Below are 7,874 nucleotides of genomic sequence, written 5' to 3'. Positions count from 1 at the left end.
CCATACACCCTACATAGTTGCATTCTTCGCTCCACTTACAGTGATGGGTGGCAACGCTGAAATTCTGTGCATGACCCGGCCACTTCGCATATCCGGCTCTCTCATTTTTTCGCCGACCAAGGAAGACAGCAACTATACACAAAGGTGCTGGTAATAAATTTATTAAAATTTAAACATTTCTGGGTCACATGCAACAAACTTCAACATTTCCAAGGCAAACGCTGGAAATGATGATGTGCATGACCTATGGAATAGTATTTTGAAAAATCTCTCAGTGATGACTGAAATAAAGCTGTATTTAAATCGGGATATGCCAACCTTAAGGAAATGCATGCTACCAGCTAGAATCACGGACATTTCTTTAGTGGACAGGACAGAGGTAAGCAGTTGTAAAATTATTTATTCGTACACATTTTAATCTGAAAATTTTCTTTACATGTCTCAAAATTTCATTAATGAAACTAACTTGTTGGTCGATTGTGGGTTTGTGCTAGCGCACAAAATACGGTGTCTCAATGTGTACACACACATCCAAATATGTATGTGCGGTTGTTATCATTTTCCTGAGTGGTGGTCGAGCACGCCAGTAAATTGGGGTGGATTAAGCAGGTAAGTACAATTTGTTTTTGTTCTATGGTGACTATTAAAAATTTATGTTTAATATCGTCTTTACTATTTCAGGTTACTAATGGGGTGACATTTTGACATAAAAGTTGTTGGCAGCTAAGCAAATTACAAGGTAATTAAAAATGGAGTGCTACACATATTCCCCTTGTGGACACCAACCTTCAGATATTGATTGTTGTTGTTGCACGAACAGACGAATTTGTTCGGTATCGTGAAATGATACCCAGTATTTATGCCTAGAACATAAGCATAAAGGTAATTGCTAGTAAATTCAATTTTAGAGAATATTTACTTTTTAATTAAAAACTGACGTCCGAAAACCGATTCGTTAAAATTTTGTGCTTGTCATTTGAACGTTTTTTTATTTCTTTTATACTATTATTTGCTTCTTACTAATTCTACCTTTATATGTACCTTAGGATACCTGGGAGCACAGCCCGATACTTTGACACATATCAATTAAATGGCACACCTGTGGGAAACAACATCATCTTCTAGCGATTGGAAGGGATCAAAAATTCGTTGCGTGAGTTTTTTTTTTATTATGATAAGTGAACGGACGGACAAGAAAAACAAATTGAGGTGTGAGACTGTAGTATGGAATTGGATTGCTCAATGATGTATTCCACATACGCCCAAAAAAGATTTACAGGGAATATCTCTTATAAACAACAACAACAAAATGTTTTATGAATTGGTTTGGGTTTATTTCATGCGCTGAAATAGAGAAAAAAGGCACTCTCAGAGTTGACTTTGTTAAACTTTACAAGATTTATGAAGTCCGTCGTATTTGAGACACTATCATAAAAACACTAGTTGTTGTTGTAGCAGCTCATACATCTGTGTTCGTTCGGTTTCCATTTTCTGATTCAATTCAATCAGGTTCTGGCTATAAGTCCAGCCTCAAAAAGGATGCAACCTGTATGGGTTGTGTCCATAACGAGACTGGAGTTAGGTGAGTAGGCTTGGCTGGGCAGCGAAATAGGTGCAGCGTGTCATGTGGGCCTGTGCCACATGCTGTGCCCAGTAGGAATTTAGGCGGCTGCACCATCCGGATCGTAATTGAGCCAAAACTACTCGAATTTGTCGGGGCAGCTCTCGTTCTTCAGCTGCGACGGGAGGGGGATGGTCTCCAAGCACAGTATTCACTCTATATCCTGGAATGGCTTCTGGGACCGCATTAGAGTGAATACTATTCAGTCCCGCTTGATAGGCCTGTTGATCTAGAGGCTCTCTCTTATCCCTCTGTACCTCTTTCTCTAGATCATGAAGGTCTTTCCTAACGTGCCTGGGCGGAGGTTGCCTATCCACAAGATGGTGATTTGGATGGCTTTGTCTATAACACCCAAGCAGGTATTGCATTGACAGCATTTTGTTATGCTGTCGCACCGGTAAGACCTTCGCCTTCTCATGTAGGTGATCGACAGGTGTCATGAGAAGGCACGCTGTTGCGGTTCTAAGTACCACTGGCGTTGGCGGACCACACTGGAGCCGCATAGTTTATCACAGACCGGCCTATCGCGTTGTAAGAGGTCAACAAGGTTTTCTTATCAGCTCCCCAAGTACTGCCGGCCAGAGACTTAAGGACCTTGTCCCTACTTCTAAACTTGTCGCAGATAGCTGTGGTATGCGCGGACGACTTAAAGAGGCTATCGAATGTGACCCCTAATACCTTGGGGTAGTTGGTGGTCGGAATAATAGCACCATCGACCTGCACATTCAAGGATAGCCCCATCTCCGCAGTCCATGTAGTGAAAAGTGTGGCCGTCGACTTAGTGGCGGATATCTTCATATTCCTCGCAGTGAAAAAGGCGATAAGATCAACAAGGTAAGCGTTTAACCGATCGCAAATGTCATCAATAATGGGTCCGGACGCCACGAGCGTACAATCATCTGCGTACGTTATAATCTCTATGCCGTCTGGAGGGCGTGGAATGTCAGAAAGGTAGAGGTTAAACAGTTCCGGAGATATCACCCCACCTTGGGGAACTCCCTGTTTAACTCTACGGATGCTCGACTTCTTGTTTCTGAATTCCACGTACGACTGGCGTCTACACACGTAGTTTACTATCCAACATTTCAAACTAGGCCGGAGGGTGGTGCGCTCAATGTCCTCGAACAGTGTGGCATGATTGACTGTATCAAAGGCTTTTGATAAATCAAGTGCCACCATAACTGTTCTATCGCACGGCCTGTTCTGGTTGAGACCTCTGCTGACATGTGTGGAAATGGCGTGTAAAGCTGTTGTTTTGCTGTGCAATTTTCGGAATACGTGTTGATGATCGGCTACTGGGAAACACTCTCTTATGCTGGAGAGGACTAAAGCTTCAAGCGTATTTGCTACTGGTGACAAAAGTGATATCGGCCTGTATGAATCACTTTTGCTGGCATCCTTGCCTGGCTTCAGTAGCGGGACCACCCTGTCCATTTTCCAGGCATCGGGAACTACCAGGGTGGCTAACGACAGATAGAGAAGCTTTTTAAGATACTCAACTCCTGGTTCATCCAGTTGCTTCAACATCACCATTGAGATCCCGTCAGGACCAAGCGTTTTGGATGACTTTGCGCTTCTGATGACCTGTGCAACATCTGCCAACGTAAATTGTGGTGGTACCTCCTCGGCTGGAAGGGATCGTATACGGCGTAGGATCCTTCTCTTCGCCCTGTCACTCTCGGGGTGCTCTACAAACTGCCGGTTAAAATAACACGGGCACCTCTTCGGATCTGTCACTTCTACGCCGTTGAATGAGACAGATGTCCGATCGTCCTATTTCCCAGGGTTCGGGAGCGACTTAACCGTTGCCCACAATTTACTCGTTCTGGTACTGATGTTGCAATGCTTCAGATGTTCTAACCACTTTATCCGCTTATGCACACCTACTAACCTGTATACCTCCAGAGTAAGTTCCCTGACTCTGGGGTTATTAGGGTTAGTACGGCGAAGCTCATCTCGCTCGTTTGCTAATCCCGCTGCCTCTGCTGGGAAATTTGGTCTTATTTCAGGTATTCGACCAGCAGGTATATAGCGAGCGGCTGCAGCTTTGATGATGTCCCGGAAACACCTATCTGCTACCTGAACATCAGATGGGTTGGGCAGTTCTCTGAAGCGGCGATTGGTATACTCTCTGAATTCTTGCCAATTGGCTTTCCCATGGTTAACCCTTTCGCTACAAGTTTTTACTGGGTTGCTAAAAAAATCGAATTTTTTGGATTTCTACTATTATTTGCTGTGTAAATAACAATCAATACTTACATTTTAAAAATTTTAATCCTAAATGTGTTTTTCAGAATGTATCCATATGGATACAAAAGTACTGAGTGGTAAATAAAAATGCTGGTATGTTATTTTATTTAATTATTGAAATTTTATTTTTATTAGTAGTTTTAAAATACAAAAGTAATTTTTTGATTAAGAGCAAATTTTGCTTTATGTAGAAACTAAAACAAGTAAAAATATAATTCATATCATTACAATAAAATAACACAAAATAAATTATTAATCCATATTTAATATATAAAGTATAATCTGAAAAGAAAAAATTATTCACTTCACATGATGGTATTGCTTAAAGCAGTTTCTCGATCCATTGGGAATGCACAGGAAAATATTGCACTTGGACATTTAAATCGTGTTTGTCCTTTACATCCTTCGACTTTACATCTACCTTTATTTGTCATGTGTTCTGGCCAATGCTGATAACCGTCATATCGAACAGAATTTGAAGGTGTGGCTTGACGTTTCCTCTTGAGGGTCATTGCGTTAGTTGAAGATTCTTCATTTTGGCATAATGTTGGGCGTCCACGCTCACGAGAACTTGCCTGCTGCTTTGATCGAGCTAAAAGGCCATCAGCAATATCATTTCGAAAGCACAGTAAGTCCACATGCTGATTTTTCATATTATTTTTCTCGTGGTCCATTCTATATTCTAACCACGAGTTACATACAACCAAATCAATAAAGTGGTCAAATATTTTCAGAGTCCACTTTCCAGTTCTAATCGAAATTCTATACAACGAAAGAAGAAAATCCATTTTATCTACTCCTCCCATATTCTTGTTGTACTCTGATACAATGTGTGGTTGTGTTACATTAATACTTTTCTTTTTTTCAACACAAAATCGGGACACTTTATTAATGGGCTCATGGCCATGAATTGATGACACGAGTTGCACAATTCCTCCATCAAGCCATCGAAGAAGAAAAATATTATCTGTTCTTTCTACTCGGTAGTCAAAACTACCTACTTTTTTCGAATCCTTTTCAGATTTTAATTCAACTTTGCCGACTCTATTTCCTCTTATAGTACCAGTAGCCCAAATTCCTTTATGCCGTAAATATAATAACAAATTAACCCTTTCGCTACAAGTTTTTACTGGGTTGCTAAAAAAATCGAATTTTTTGGATTTCTACTATTATTTGCTGTGTAAATAACAATCAATACTTACATTTTAAAAATTTTAATCCTAAATGTGTTTTTCAGAATGTATCCATATGGATACAAAAGTACTGAGTGGTAAATAAAAATGCTGGTATGTTATTTTATTTAATTATTGAAATTTTATTTTTATTAGTAGTTTTAAAATACAAAAGTAATTTTTTGATTAAGAGCAAATTTTGCTTTATGTAGAAACTAAAACAAGTAAAAATATAATTCATATCATTACAATAAAATAACACAAAATAAATTATTAATCCATATTTAATATATAAAGTATAATCTGAAAAGAAAAAATTATTCACTTCACATGATGGTATTGCTTAAAGCAGTTTCTCGATCCATTGGGAATGCACAGGAAAATATTGCACTTGGACATTTAAATCGTGTTTGTCCTTTACATCCTTCGACTTTACATCTACCTTTATTTGTCATGTGTTCTGGCCAATGCTGATAACCGTCATATCGAACAGAATTTGAAGGTGTGGCTTGACGTTTCCTCTTGAGGGTCATTGCGTTAGTTGAAGATTCTTCATTTTGGCATAATGTTGGGCGTCCACGCTCACGAGAACTTGCCTGCTGCTTTGATCGAGCTGAAAGGCCATCAGCAATATCATTTCGAAAGCACAGTAAGTCCACATGCTGATTTTTCATATTATTTTTCTCGTGGTCCATTCTATATTCTAACCACGAGTTACATACAACCAAATCAATAAAGTGGTCAAATATTTTCAGAGTCCACTTTCCAGTTCTAATCGAAATTCTATACAACGAAAGAAGAAAATCCATTTTATCTACTCCTCCCATATTCTTGTTGTACTCTGATACAATGTGTGGTTGTGTTACATTAATACTTTTCTTTTTTTCAACACAAAATCGGGACACTTTATTAACCCTTTCGATCCATTGTATCCATATGGATACATTGAACTTTAAACTCATCTTGCAATTTCGGAATCGATGTTTTGGCCTAAGTATATACAAATACTTGTTATTTGAGGCTTTCTTAACAAGTTTCAAAATAATTGTAGTTATTCTTAACAAAACTGACAAAAATATAGCAATTTAATAGAAACAATTTTTTCCGTATTTTTTTTTCGTAAAAATGGTTATTTTATTTTGCAAAATACATGCATAAATACCAATATTATTTTTTCTACAACTTAACAGTTATAAAGAGCAACGTTTATTTTATCTTTCGCCATTTATAATTTTTGATTTTAAAACAAAGGAAAGCTCTGCCGATTTTTTAAAATTGTATGTATCCATATGGATACAGACGAGAGTTGTGGTAGTAAACATTATCCACGCAAATCATTTTGCATTTGATGTTGATACGATACAGACGTTATTTTTCTGCACTCATACAATATTAAAACATAAAAAATGGCAAACAGACTTAAAAATTCTGAAATTGAAAAAATTTTAACCAATTTTGATGATTCGGATATTTCGGATGAATCGGAAAAATCTGAACTTATAAGCAACTTGTACAATGCTTCTGAAAATAATAACAGCTTTTTAGTAGAAGAACTTTCAAGAGAAGGTCCATATGAAATTATCTTACAAGATATCTATGTTGATAACGATAACGATGCAGGCGATGGAATTATTGAGATCGAGGAACGTCTTGCAGCAGAGGTAACCGTTAAAGAGAGTCCAATAATTTCCGAAACTCCACGTTTTCCACATAAAAAGGCTGCACAATTTCGCTGGAAAAAAGATAATTTGGCTAACCAAGATACTTCATTTTCTGAAACATATCCCAAAAAAAATATGAAATCGCCTGTCGAGTATTTCTCGGAGTACTTTACAGAAGACTTCCTTCAACAAATAGTATATTCAACAAACCATGCATCAATGGCTAAATGTGGAAAGTCTCTAAATTTATCAAAGGATGAACTAATAAATTTTATAGCTCTAGAAATACTGATTGGTACCATTGGATATCCGCGTTTGGATATGTATTGGAAATGGGCACCGTAATACCATCATTCCCAGAAAATATGAGCAAGAATAGATTTCATTCTTTGCGAAATAATTTAAAGTTTACAGTAGACCAACCAGCAGACGACAAGCTCTTTAAGGTTCGTCCTATAATAAATATGTTCACAAAAAAGTCTTATCATATTCCAAAAGATGAAAATCTTTGTGTGGATGAAATGATGGTCCCTTTTAAGGGAAGAACTTCATTGAGACAGTATATGCCTAAAAAACCCATCAAATGGGGAATGAAAATATTTTGCCTATGCAGTTCAAAGGGTATAGTTTATGATTTTGAGATATATCAGGGAAAAGGAACAATACTATCAGGCGAAGGGCTAGGTTTTTGTTCTGATATTGTAATTCATCTTGTAAAAACTGTTCCAGAGGAAAAGAATCATAAACTATATTTTGATAATTATTTTACGACTCTTAATTTGTTATTATATTTACGGCATAAAGGAATTTGGGCTACTGGTACTATAAGAGGAAATAGAGTCGGCAAAGTTGAATTAAAATCTGAAAAGGATTCGAAAAAAGTAGGTAGTTTTGACTACCGAGTAGAAAGAACAGATAATATTTTTCTTCTTCGATGGCTTGATGGAGGAATTGTGCAACTCGTGTCATCAATTCATGGCCATGAGCCCATTAAGGAAAGTGCGACGTTCAGGGTCAATGAAGTCGGGTGGTCTGTTGATGGCGATAATAATGGGGAGGTGGTCAAAGCCTAGAAAAATGACTGATTGCCAAGTTACGTCATTCGTCAGACCTGGGGACACGATGGATATGTGCGGAGAACTGTGGCAATCTCCTCTTATTCTGGTGGGC

The 7,874-nt window shown here is 37.9% G+C and overlaps 1 long non-coding RNA gene across 6 annotated transcripts in view; it reads left to right on the top strand.

Annotated features, from left to right (window-relative positions):
- Nucleotides 1-78: 78 nt before the first annotated feature.
- Nucleotides 79-7,874, top strand: part of LOC131800781 (uncharacterized) — a 32,996-nt gene continuing 25,200 nt past the window's right edge. For 2 of the 6 annotated variants that reach the window (XR_009341543.1, XR_009341538.1), the window contains exons 1-4: nt 85-379; nt 495-609; nt 682-739; nt 1,047-1,153. This is a non-coding gene — a long non-coding RNA (uncharacterized LOC131800781). Of the gene's footprint in view, nt 380-494; nt 610-681; nt 883-1,046; nt 1,154-3,630; nt 3,804-7,874 lie in introns of those variants that run through there. The other 4 variants (XR_009341542.1, XR_009341540.1, XR_009341539.1 and 1 more) reach the window with 4 other exon arrangements.

Source organism: Musca domestica, unplaced genomic scaffold (genome assembly GCF_030504385.1).
Source record: "Musca domestica strain aabys unplaced genomic scaffold, Musca_domestica.polishedcontigs.V.1.1 13, whole genome shotgun sequence".
NCBI classification, from domain to species: Eukaryota; Metazoa; Arthropoda; class Insecta; order Diptera; family Muscidae; genus Musca; species Musca domestica.
This window is presented reverse-complemented; position numbering and strand designations above follow the sequence as displayed.